At 38.7% G+C, this 13,953-nt stretch overlaps 1 pseudogene; it reads right to left on the reverse strand.

Annotated features, from left to right (window-relative positions):
- Positions 1 to 241: 241 nt before the first annotated feature.
- On the reverse strand, positions 242 to 5,359 carry LOC114202677 (2',5'-phosphodiesterase 12 pseudogene; annotated as a pseudogene).
- Between the last annotated feature and the right edge of the window lie 8,594 nt (positions 5,360 to 13,953).

Genomic DNA, 13,953 nt, shown 5'->3' on the forward strand with positions numbered 1-13,953 from the left:
ATTCAATGTTCTTCCTGGGAGTCATAAATATATTTATTTTTCCTTCAACCATAGGAAAAAAGAAAAGTGGAGAAACTGCAAATATTATGAACAGTCATGTAATGAAGGCACTGGAACATATCTAGTAGAATAACATTTTGCCTTGGCGTCTGTCTAGTTTTCCTCTTTGAGGGTTACACATAAGCTCTGATTCATATTAAATTGCCTACTAAAGCAGACTTACATTCCATTAAACACAAATCTATTTCCATTCTAAATCACATACAAGTGCTGTGTGATCAGAGGGATGGGAAACACTAGGTAAGGCCTGGTGGGTGGTAACTTCTTCATGACTAGGTAATGGAAATCACCTGTCCAACCTCTAGAGCATTTAAGTCAATGAAAATGTAACCCAGACATCCATGAAAGCCACCAACGTAATTTGAGTAAGCAGGTTCACCACAAGCACTTCTCAGTTTGAAAAAATGGGTAAGGGACATGTTTCACCGTTCCTCTTCCCCACTGACAACAAAATGATACATTCCTGTTGATGGGGTACTATTAAAGTGTCCACAAAACATAACTGGTATGTCAGGATACAGGTCACACGAGACATGTCTAATGTGAGCCAAGACTACTGCCATTTGAATGAGAGAAATGTACCTACCTTTTGGATGCCAGCAGAGATGGGTATTAGCAACACTTACCCTTTTAGAAGAGTCCTTTGTAGACTGAAGAACAGAAACCTAGAGGACAGAAGATCTCAGGAGCACCCTCTTCTGTGCAAACAGGTACAAACTAGGTTCTCCATCAGTTCTTTGTGAGGTGGGTTGGACTCCAGGGCCTCATGGAAAGAAATGGCATGCTGGCTAAGGAGAGTGAATTTGGTCTTTCGGTAGAAAGTAGCCAGGCCTTCCCGCTGCTTTATTCTCAACATGCCCTCCAGCCCCAAGGCCTCGAGGGCTGGCACCAAGCCGTCTATAAACACCTTGCAATCAACCTCTTGCAAACAGATGAGGTCAGCTTTGTAGCCCGTGAGTTTCTACTGGCTAAGGTTCTGGCGGTAGTCGAGCTCCAGGGTATAAGGGGCACAGTACAGGTACAGGACGCTCCTCGAAAACTCAGTCGGGCTTACGTGTCAGCCTGGAGGTCGTAAGAGACCATGCGGATGACAGAGTCGTCCGTCACCTTCTTGGTGTAGAGATGCGGTGGTCAAAAGTGCAGGTGCCAAATCCAACCTCCACGGGGCACACACTTTCCAACTCCCGGCTTGGCCTGAAGCGCTGCCCATTGCCTGGGGTGCAATGAAGCTTGAGTCCGGAGCCCGATGTCGGCATTGGATGGCGTCTGGCCCTCCTCGTTCACAACCGTCTCTGTCCAACTAGGAGAGGGTGAAGAGGGAGACAGTAACGAGGGGCCCCCGCCCTCAGGCTCTGCCGCTCCGGCTGTGGCTTCCTTGTACCAGCGGAAGAAGGAGCTGGCGGGATCCCCAAGTTCGAGGCTGATCCTGGGGCACACCGGGAAGCCGGCATAATGTAGCGTGGCAACTGCAGCTCGTGAAGGCCGACGGGTTGCGCTCCACCTTGTACTTGACGTCGCGGATCTGCAGCACCGCGCTGTCCACGTGGAGCACGTTTTCAGCCGCTGCCCCCTCCCGATAGTACAGCTTCACCACTGGCGCGCAGGCCGCAGCCAGCTCAGACCCAGGCCCGGCACCGGCCACGCCGCCACTTGCATTTGGCCGGTTCTTCCTGCTCTTCTTGGCAGCGGCCGCCTTAGGGTGGCCTTTGAGGACATTGGTTGCAAGCCGGCTGAGGGCCCGACCCAGCGGCTCGCTTTGGTCGCGCTGCATGTTCTTTGTGGCTGCCGTCGGCCAGCGCGAACGACAGGCTTAGCTTGGGCTCCGAGGCCACACAGCGCACTACACCGAGCTCCACGGAGCCCGCCGCGGTCTCAGTTGTCGCCTCGGCCCGAGTGTGCCGCTCCACCGCCGTGCGGACCCCACGAAGGAGGGGGGCTCCCCCCGGGAGGCTCCAGATGAATGTGGTGGCCCAGCGGCCGCCAGGCGTCAGATCTGAGTAAATTTATATCTATAAAATAAAGTAAATTCATAACCAAAAAAATTTCTCACAAAGATTGTACTGGTGAGCTCTAGCAATCGTTTAAAAAAGAAATACTGCCAACATTACAGAGTCTTTCAGAAATTGGAGGATACAAAGCGTTCTGCAACTCATTTTAAGATACAAGAATGATCTTGACAATAAAACCTGTTATGGATATTATGAGAAAAAATTACAGACCAATATACTCGTGAACCTATATGCAAAAATCCCCATAAAATTACTAGCATATAATATCCATTGATGTATATATAAAGATGAGTACCAAGTGGAGTTTACCCCAGGAACGTAAAGTTGGTTTAACATTAAAAAATCAAGTAATACACTCTACTTATTTAGAGAGTCAAAGAGAAAAAACATATTATTATTTCAATAGATGTATGAAAATACCTGACAAAAGTCAACACTCATTCATGATTTAAAAAAAGAAAATCAGGGCGCCTCGGTGTCTCAGTCCTGAAGCATCTGCCTTCAGCTCAGGTCATGATCCCAGAGTTCTGGGATAGAGCCTCACATTGGGCTTCCTGCTCAGTGGGAGGCCTGCTTCTCCCTCTCCCACTCCCCCTGCTTATGTTCCCTCTCTTGCTGTCTCTCTCTCTGTCAAATAAATAAAAATCTTTCAAAATAAAGAAAAAAGAAAATCAAACTTTCTCAGTGATAAAGGGAAACTATGATAAACCCACAGAGAACATACTTAGTCATGAAATAGTGTACATTTTCCCCCTAAGATAGGGAATAAGGGCAGGTTGTTCACTTTCATCATTCCTATCCAGCATTGTACTTTATTCACAGATGACATGAGTTTTAAAAGAAAAACTCTAAAGAATATACAAAAAAGCTACTAGAACTAATTGAGTTTAGATATGTTGTAGGATGCAAGGTCAATATGCAAACAGCAATTGTATTTCTTTTTGGTTTTTTAAAGATTTTATTTGTTTGTTTAGAGAGAGAGAGAGAGAAAGAGAGAGAGTGTGTGTGTGTGTGAGCTGGGGGAGGGGCAGAGGGAGAAGGAGATGAGAATCTCAGACAGACTCCAAGCTGAGCCTGGAGCTTGGCTTCCGGCTCAATCGCACAATCCTGAGATCATGCATGACCTGATCTGAAATCAAGAGTCGGATGCTTAATTGACTGAGGCACCCAGGTACCCCAGCAATTGTGTTTCTATATACTAGCAGTGAACAATTGAAATTGCAATTGAAAATTATAAATAAAACAAAATCAATATCATCGACAATAGCTCGAGAGTCTAAGGACAGGGCTAGCAAAATATGTATAAAACATGGACATTAAAAACTACAAGGTACAGTTGAGAGAAATTTAAAAATATCTAAATAAATATAGAAATATATCATGTTTATGGATCAGGAGACTGAATATTGTTAAGATATCAATCCTCCTTTCCAAGTGATCCATAGATTCAAAGCAATCACAATCAAAATCTGAGAAGATATCTCTGTAGAAACTGACAAGATGACTCCAAAATGTATATGGATTTAGAATAGCTAAAACAATTGTAAAAATGAAGAACAAGTCTGGAGAACTCAAATTTTTTATGATATGATATAGCTGCAGTGACCAAGGCAGTGATGGTGGGGTGCAGAACTGATATATAGATCAGTGGAACAGAATATATAGTCCAGAAATACACCCAAACACATATGGTCAATTGGTTTTCAACAAAGGTGCCAAGATATTTCACAGGGTATTCTTGATCTTCACCTGATATCATGCACAAAAAATAATTTGAAGTGGATCGTACACATGAATATAAATCCTAAAACTATGAAACTTGTTTATCATGAGGTCACTAGGAGATTCTAAGATCTCACCATCACTACCCTTGTTATCATGTTAAGATTTTTGAAATGGTGTCTTAGGTCATACTTATGTAAATAAAAAGAAATCTTATGAGTTTTAAAGCATTTCTTTATAAAATATAACCCAGAAACATTAAAATGTGAACATTAGTGAAATAGCATAAGATGAACACTCTTAATGACCATAACTCAGATCAATAAATAAAACTTCCAGCCACCCCAGAAGCTCCTCTATATGCCCCATCCTAACTGAAGCCTCCCTTTTTTACCCTGAATGTAACCACTATCCTGACTTTGGTAGTAATCACTTTCTTTGGTTTCTTTATGTGTTTATTTTCCAAATATGCATACCTGAACATTATACTTTAGTCTTGCCCTTTAAAAAATGTTTATATTTATTTAAAGTCCTTACTAATGTACAGGCTTTTTGCTCCGTTTCTTTCTTTTTCTTACACATTATCTATGGAAGAACTTGGGCTGTTTGACTTGTGGGCTTTCTTAGCGTCTAGATTTTGCTCACTGCCTACGTATAGCTCAATCTGATCCTCTCCTCTAATTCCCGCAAGTTGGCAGCTATATCCAGGAGATCAAAATATTGGCTCTAACAGTTTGCCCTTATCCAGATATCATTTGGTGACTACAGGTCTGTTGGGGCCGACTTGCCTTTCAAGTCTTCTGTTGATATTTTATAGTCATCTTCGAGTGAGATCCTGTGCTCTTAACATTAATACAACCTGCCATATTAATTTGTCTAGTGGCTCTGTCTTGAAATGTCAGAGTCTTGTCTGACTCTCACCCCTTCCATAGCCAGTAAGCCTGTCTTTCTTCACTGTGACAGCTGAATTCAACATTATCCTGTTTAGGCCCTCTAGACCTTCTATCTGAACTACTAGGGCAGACCATTCTCTGGCGCCCCTTCCTCTATCCCCTTCCCCTCCCCTTTTGAGAGATTTAAGTAAGGTGTCTAAGGTTACACAGATGGTTAGTGTTGAATCAGGGAATCAACCCAAGTTTTAGAATGAGAAGTGTCTCAAAATGTTCCTATGTTTTCTCCCATCTTTGTTCACTGATGAGTTATTTTGGGCAACCCTTCACATGCCCGGCACTGCCTTGTATGCTCTGAATGATAAGGGCTAGGTCTCAGAGAAAGGCACAACATTGGTGAAACATAGACTGTCTCTGGGTAGGCCAAATACCCCTTCACATGAGGCCATTTGGAGACAGCTAAACAAAAGGGTGAACTATCCAACCAATAGAAGCTAGAAGAAGGAAATGGCCAGATTGGCCTAAAATAGAGAAAGACTCAGGGAGGAAAAGGACCTTGACCTGGGCCTCAGAACATGGGAAGGATCTAGAAATAAGGTAAGAAAGAGAGAAAAGAACTATCTGACTGAAACCAGGCCCACCCCCATCCTTACCATTAATTACTCTGTCCTGTCTCATGCTGCTTTGTGGGCACAAGTCCACTTGCTCCTCCTTTAGAGTTGCCTAAGTCTATTGATGGTCTATGATCACAAAGCAGGTTCAGTGCAAGCTCTTCATGACATGAAGTCAGGAAATCTGTGCCCTGCACTTCCCCCAGGGCTTTCTCACTTATTTTCAGGTAATAGAATCCGAATCTGTTAACCTTTCTTTATGGGAACTGGGGCATGTGCATTTAAAATATAGGTACCCTGGGACATCTGGGTGGCTCGGTCATTAAGGTCATTAAGCATCTGCCTTCCCCTCAGGTCACGATCCCAGGGTCCTGGGATCAAGCCCCTGCATCAGGCTTCCTGCTCAGTGGGGAGCCTGCTTCTCCCTCTACCACTCCCCCTACTTGTGTTCCCTCTCTTGCTGTCACTCTCTCTGTCAATAAATAAATAAAACAACCTTTAAAAAAAAGAAAATAAAGTTTCTTCCCCAGCTTCTCAGTCCAGAACTGATATATACTACAGGCAAGATATTCCTTCCATTGTCAACATTCATGGGGTGACATGTGATGAGGTCTACTTGAGTTTAAATTTATTTGCATTAGCACTTATATGCAAAATAGACCCCAAAGTTAAAGACCACATGACTTTAGAAGTGACTCTAAAAAATAAAATGGCCCTTCTTGGGAGACTAGAACAAAACGTCCAGCCATAGTTCTAAGAAGCCTTATCAGCAATGTAGTCCCTTATGAATTACACCTCAATAAAAACAAGTTGGTGTGGTTTTTTGGTTTTTTTGTTTTGTTTTGTTTTGTTGTGGGTTTTTTTGTTTTTTTGTGGGTTTTTTTGGTGCTTTAATGGCTTAAGATGTCCCCATCTTCTTCTAAGTAATAGGATTCTTGTCCCCAAAGGTTTTTTTTTAATTTAATTTTATTATGTTATGTTAGTCACCATACAATACCCAGAGTTTTAAAGGAACTCTTGATCACTCAACTAGAAACTAACATTCCCCAGCCGCTTTGCAGACAAGTGTCTTTGTGTCCAATTTCTTTGCAATGGAATATGAGATGTGGAACGTGCAACTTCTGTACTACTTTTTTTAAACTGATTTCTTTTTTTCCTATTGTCTTGAATTTATTTCTTCAACATACATTATTTTCTTTTTTTTATTATGTTCCAGTATTTAAAAGAAAATTGTTTGCCTACTACTTTCTCTTTGCTCCTTCCCGTGTCCTTGAACTCCGACAAAGCGTAGGTAAAACACTCTAGGAGATAGCAGAGCAACAAAATAAAAAGCACTTGACCTCATACAGCAGACAAATCCACCTGTCCAAAAATCCCTTTCTATCTCTGCACTATTTTGTATGGGGGAAAGATATTTCTCTCTTGTTTGAACCACTGTATTTTGGGGGTCTTTATATTATAGTGGCTTATCCTGTATCCTAAATAAACTTGGGAAGGAAGTGATAGATTTTCGAAGTGGAGTGGAAAGGAAGATTTTTCCACACTACTTTTTTTCTGATGTGGAAAAATGAAATTAAAATAAATTTATGATGTATGTTCTGCACATGTTTCCTAGTTTGTTATTTACTATTTTTGTTCCTGGTGGTTTTATGTATAGAAATTTTTTGTTTTGGGGGTGCTTGGCTGCTCAGTTGGTAGAGCATGTGACTCTTGATCTTGGGGTTGTGGGTTGAACCTCATGTTGGGTGTAGAGATTTACTAAAATGTAAGATCTTTTTTAAAAAAAGACTTTTTGTTTTAATATTGATAATATAAGCATATTCAGAAATAAGGATAGATTATACTCTTTTTATTACATTCTATGTTTACACATGTATATACAGATACATGTATATTAGAGTCCCACTGAGCACACTGTTTCTAATCCACTTTCCTGTTATTTAAAGTGTGAACCATGAGAAGTTTTCTTTATCATTAAATACACTTTTATGGCATATTTTTCTTTCTTTTTCTTTACTTTAATTAAGTTATTTATTCATTTATTTTAATTAAGCTTTTTATTTTAATTCCAGTATAGTTAACATAGTGTTATATTAGTTTCAAGTATACAACATAGTGATTCAACATTTCCATACATCACCTGGTGCTCATCACAACAAGTGTACTCCTTAATTCCCATCACCTATTTAATCCACCCCCCACCCACCTCCCCTCTGGTAACCATCAGTTTGTTCTCTAAATTAAGTCTGTTTCTTGGTTTCTCTCTCTCTCTTTTTTCCCTTTGCTCATTTGTTTTGTTTCTTAAATTCCACATATGAGTGAAATCATATGGTATTTGCCTTTCTCTGACCGACTTATTTCACTTAACATAATGCTCTCTAGCTCCATCCATGTTATTGCAAATGGCAAGATTTCTTTCTTTTTTATGGCTGAATACTATTCCATTGTATATGTAGCATATTTTTCTTGTTTTACAGAACTCAATTATACTAATATGTAATAATCTGTTCAAGCCAGCTAATCTATATTTTTTTCATTTTTTGCTTATATTTTGCTTATTTTTTCCATTACTTTGCTTGTATTTGTTTTACTACAATAAATATCTTTATGTGTAAGTCTCTAAACACATGTATGATTTTTTCTGTATAATATAATGTAAAAAATTATTACATCAAAGAGTATGGACATTTCTAAGACTTTTTAATAATTACTGTCAAATAGCCCTCTAGAAAGAATGTACCAAGTTACATACCCACCAATACTGTGAGAATTTTTTTTGTAAGCTTAACAATTTACTATAAGAAGAATGATATCAGTTTGTTTTGCATTAAGGGAACGTTTAAATAAAGTATAAAATACATATGTAAAAGTGACCAAATCATGAGTACCTAGCTCAGTGAAGTTTTGCAAACTAAAACCATTTAACCAGTACTCAAAACAAAAGAAAAACCCCCAGACCATTACCAACACTGTAGAAACTCTGTTCCAGTCATTATTCAAGGATGTCACTACCTTGAATTCTAATATCATAATTTTGCCTGTGTTTAAACTCATAAAACTCATGTACATTACTCCTTTCCACTTTGGCTTCTTTATCTCAACATTAGGTTTGTGAGATCCAGCTATACTGCATGTAGTTGTAATTTGTACATTTTTATTACTGAATAACATCCCACTGTGTAAATATATGATAATTATTTATACATTTTCCTGATGTAAAACATTTGGGGGACACCTGGGTGGATCAGTGGGTTAAACGTCTGCCTTTGGCTCAGGTCATGATCCCAGCGTCCTGGGATCAAGTCCCACGTTGGGCTCCTTGCTCAGTGGGGAGCCTGCATCTCCCTCTGCCTGCCGCTTCCCCTGCTTGTGCTCTCTCTCTCTCTGAAAAATAAATAAAATATTTTTTTAAAAAAAGAACATTTGGGTCTGTGCAACATAAAAACATAAAAAAATACTATTATAAACATATGTGCAAATGTTGTTTGGTAAACCAATGCACACATTTTTATTATGGGTATATCTAGAGCGAGATTGCTTGATCATAAAGTATACATATGTTTACCATTGTTATACTGTGCCAGTTTTTCAAAGTGGTAGTGCCAGTTCCTGTTGTACCACATCCTCATAAAATACTTGACATTTTCTGTCTTTATTATTTTAGACATTCCAAGGGGGAGGGGGAGGGTGTTTAGTGGTATGACATGTTGGTTTTAACTTGTATTTCTCTGCAAACTAATGAAGCTGAACATATTTTCACAATGTTTTTTTTTTAGATTTCATTTGAGAGAGAATGAGAGAGAGAGAGAGAGAGAGCATGATAAGGGGGAAGGTCAGAGGGAGAAGCAGACCCCCTGCTGAGCAGGGAGCCCCATGCGGGATTCGGATTCTCAGACTCACTCCAGGATCATGACCTGAGCCAAAGGCAGTCGCTTAACCGACTGAGCCACCCAGGCGCCCATATTTTCACAAATTTATTAGACATTAGGATATTCTAGTTTTTGAAGTACTGTTTTAAGGTGTTTGCCCATCTTTTAATTGGATTGTCTTTTTAAAATTTATTTGTAAGAATTCTTTATACATTATAGATATGAGCCATTTGTCTGATATATGTGTTCCTCATATCTTTTCCTAGTTTGTGGCTTGCTTCCATATTCTCTTAATGGTATCTTTTGATGAACAGAAGTTTCTGATATTAATAAGGTGCAATGTACAATAATTTTTATCCTTCATAATTAGTGCTTTTTGTGTCTTCTTTAATAATACTGCCTATTCAAGGGAAACAAAAGCAAAAATGAACTATTGGTACTTCATGAAGATAAAAACCTTCCACACAACGAAGGAAACAATCAACAAAATTAAAAGGCAGGCTACAGAATGGGAAAAGATATTTACAAATGACATATCTGATAAAGGGTTAGTATCCAAAATCTGTAAAAAACTTACCAAGCTCAACATCCAAAAAACAAATAATCCAGTTAAGAAATGGACAGAAGACATGAAAAGATACTTTTCCAGAGAAGACATCCAGATGGCTAACAGACACATGAAAAGATGCTCAACATCACTCTACATCAGGGAAATACTAATCAAAACCATGATGAGATACCACCTCACACCTGCCAGAATGTCTAAAATTAGCAACACAAGAAACAGCAGATGTTGGTGAGGATGCAGAGAGAGGGGAACCCTCTTGTACTGTTAGTGGGAATGCAAACTGGTGCAGCCACTGTGGAAAACAGTATGGAGGTTCCTCAGAAAGTTAAAAATAGAACCACCTTATGACCCAGCATTTGTACTACTACGTATTTACCCAAAGGATACAAAAATACAGATTCCAAGGGGGTACATGCACCCCGATGTTCAAAGCAGCATTATCAACAATAGCCAAACTATGGAAAGAGCCCAAATGTCCATCAACTGATGAATGGATAAAGAACGTAGTATATGTACAATGGAATATTACTCAACCACAAAAAAATGAAATCTTGCCATTTACAAGGAGGGGATGGAGCTAGAATGTATTATGTTGGGCGAAACAAGTCAGAGAAAGACAAATACCATGTGATTTCACTCATATGTGGAATTTAAGAAATAAAACAGATGAACATATGGGAGGGGAAAAAAAGAAAAAAGAGAGAGGGGAAACAAACCATAAGAGACTCTTAAATATAGAGAACAAACTGAGGAGTGATAGAGGGAGATGGGTGGGGGATGGGCTAGATGGGTGATGGGTATTAAGGAGAACACTTGAGGGGCACCTGGGTGGCTCAGTCAGTTAAGCGTCCAGCTTCAGCTCAGGTCATGATCTCAGGCTCTCTGCTCAGCGGGGAGTCTGCTTCTCCCTCTCCCAGTGCCCCTCAATCCCCACTTGTGCTCTCTCTCTAATAAATAAATAAAATCTTTTTTTTTAAAAGAGGGCATTTGATACGATGACCACTGGGTGTTGTATGTAACTGATGAGTCACGGAATTCTACTCCTGAAACCAAAATTGCACTGTATGGTAACTAGAATTTAATTAAAAATTGAAAAAGAGAAGAATAATGCCTACTCCAAAGTCATGAAGATGATTTTCTGTGTATTTCTGTCATTCCTGTAGAATGACATTTTAATCTTTCCCATTTAGATCTGTAATTCATTGGGAGTTTATTTTGTGTGTTATTTAGGGTAGAGTCGACATACATTTTTTTCACATTATGGATATCTAACTGAACTGTTACCACTTTTTAGGGAAAAAATCCTTTCCCCATTTCACTGCAGTGTCATCTTTGCCATAAATCGAGAGTATGTGTAGGTATGTTCACAGGCCTGCACATCTATGCATGTGTACACAAATATGTTAATTTTTGAGACAGTATCACACTATTTATTCATAATTTATGCACTATAGCATTGTGTTAAGTTTGGTATCTACTGGTGGAAGTTTTGGTACTCCCTTCTTCAAGGTTCTCTTGGCTACATTTGGTTTTTTGCATTTTTATATACATAGTTGGAATCTGTTTGTCAACAAAAAATAAATGGCTGAGATTTTTATATGGATTGCATTGAATTTATAGATCAATTTGGGAATAATTGACAACTTTAAAATATTGAGTCTTTCAATTCTCTACACTTATTTAGGTCTTCTTTAATGTTTCTCAAAATTATTTTATAAATTTTAGTGTAGAGGTCTTGCAAGTATTTAGATTTATTTATAGATATTTGATTTTTAATCAACTTCATTGGGATATAATTTACATACAATAAGATGCATACATTTTAACTATACAGTTCAGTGATTTCAACAGATGTATTCGCCATTGGAGTCACTATCCCATCAAGACACAGAACATTTCCCTCAGCTGAGAAAGTTTTGTTATTTCCCCTTTTACACACAGAAAAATTCCAACCTTCAAGCCAGGCAAACACTGATTTCGTCCAATTTGTATCAATATAAATTAGTTTTGCCTCTTCCAAAATTTTATATAAATGGAATCAAACAGAATGCACTCTCTTGTGTCTGATATCTTTCCCTGAGTGTATTTTTTGAGATTTATCTATGTTACTCCTTTTACCAGTTTGTTCCTTTTTATGCCTTTGTAGTACCCTAACATATGAATACATCACAATTTGTTTATACATTTACTTGTTGATGGACATTTGGATTGTATCCACTTTGGGGCTATCCTAGATGAAATTGCCATGAACATTCCTATACAAATCTTTTTTTAAAAGATTTTATTTGTCAGAGAGAGAGAGAGCACAACCTGGGAGAGTGGCAGGCAGAGGGAGAAGCAGGCTCCCCGCTGAACGAAGAGCCAGATGCAGGACTCCATCCCAGGACCCTGGGATCATGACCTGAGCCAAAGGCAGACACTTAACTGACTGAGCCACCCAAGCATCCCCCTATACAAATCTTATTGAGGAAATATGGTTTGAATTTTGTTTGGGAAAATTCCTAGGAGTGGAATTTTTTGGACATATTAAGTGTGAGTTTAAGTTTTCAAGAAACTATCAAGAAGCCTTTCAAAGTGGTTGAACTTCTCACCAGCAATGAATGAGGAGGAATAAGATTTCCAGTTGTTCTATATCTTCAAAAATGCTTGGGATTGTCAGACTTTTTAATTTTAGCAATTCTGATGGCCATGTTATGGTATTTCATTGTTTTTGTTTGTTTGCTTTACATTTTCCTGATGATTAATGACATTGAGCATCTTTCCATGAGCTCTTTGGTGATTTATACATGTACTTTAGTGAAATGCTTGTTCAAACCTGTTGATCGTTTTTCATTACACTGTTTGCCTTATTTTGAATTTTGGGAAGCCTTTATATATCTTCTGGATACAAATCTATTGAAAATATTTTTTCTCAGCTTCCCACCTCATTTTCTTAACCATATCTTTCACAGAGCAGAAGTTATTAATTTTAAATTCATTGTCTATGTATACTCCATTACTACACTACCTTTATTACTGCATCTTCAGTCTGGAAATCAGGTAATATAATTTTCTACGTTTGTGGGTTTTTTTTTTCAAAATTATTGTCTATACAAGTCTTTCTCATTTCCACATAAATTTGGGGGTAATTTTGTCAAGTTATACAAAGATGCCTGCTAAAATTTTGATTTTGACTGCACTAAATATATAGATTAATTCGGAGATAGCTGATATCTTAACAGTACTGAATTTTCTGATCCAGGACCTTGGTCTTTCTTACATTTATCTTTACATTATATCTTTACATCTATATTTATCTATCTAAAATGCACACAATTTCAATTTCCAATTGTTCATCACTAGCATACAGGAATACAATTGAGTTTTTTTTAATATCCATCTGTAGCTGCAACCTCACTGAATTAAAGTACTAGTTCTATAGGTTTATTGTAGGTCCCTTAGGATTCTCTAAATACATGATCATATGATTTGCAAATAAAGACTTACATATTGTTTTTTGAACCAAAAACTTGTGAAGGAATTTTCATTGCTGCTGTTTTAGTTCTGAAAATTCCTCAAGACTCTGCTGCACTACTGACTCATTGGCACCCCATGGAAGGGCCTCATGTATCTAGGGGCCCCTAACAAGAGGAGCCATCAGCTGCCTTGTCTTTTTCCAAGTTCTAAAAAAAGAAGCTGCCTGTAGAGTCTATATTTATATAATGATTTAGCAGAAGAGACAGGTGGTTGGGTTTTCCCCCCAACTTTAATTCTAATTTTAAAATTAAAATAACTTTTTTCTTTTAAAAAAGTATATTGGAACGCCTGGGTGATTCAGTTGGTTAAGTCTCTGCCTTCGGCTCAGGTCATGATCGGGGGTCCTGGGATCAAGTCCCCCATCCCGCTCCTTGCACAGCGGAGAGGAGAGCCTGCTTCTCCCTCTGCCTGCTCTGCCTGCTTGTGCTCGCTGTCTCTGACGAATAATAAATAAAATAAATAAAATCTTTAAAAAAAGCATATTAATTTTGGGGGGCTTAACATAAAAGGAACAAAACAGATATTAAGAATTTTTTTTAAATCCACTCTCCTGGACTCTTCCTGACACATCTTTTCTATGCATTTTAGTGGAGGGAAAATGGAGAACACTGGTAGCAGAAAGGACAGTAACTGGAAGACGGCATATCCTTGAAGCAAAGGAGAGGAAGAGGCAAGGCCCCAGAGAAGAACTAGGAACGGCCAACAGGT

This window comes from Eumetopias jubatus, unplaced genomic scaffold, assembly GCF_037043125.1.
Source record: "Eumetopias jubatus isolate StellerSeaLion01/CBP00866 unplaced genomic scaffold, mEumJub1_p1.0 scaffold_11, whole genome shotgun sequence".
Taxonomy (NCBI): domain Eukaryota; kingdom Metazoa; phylum Chordata; class Mammalia; order Carnivora; family Otariidae; genus Eumetopias; species Eumetopias jubatus.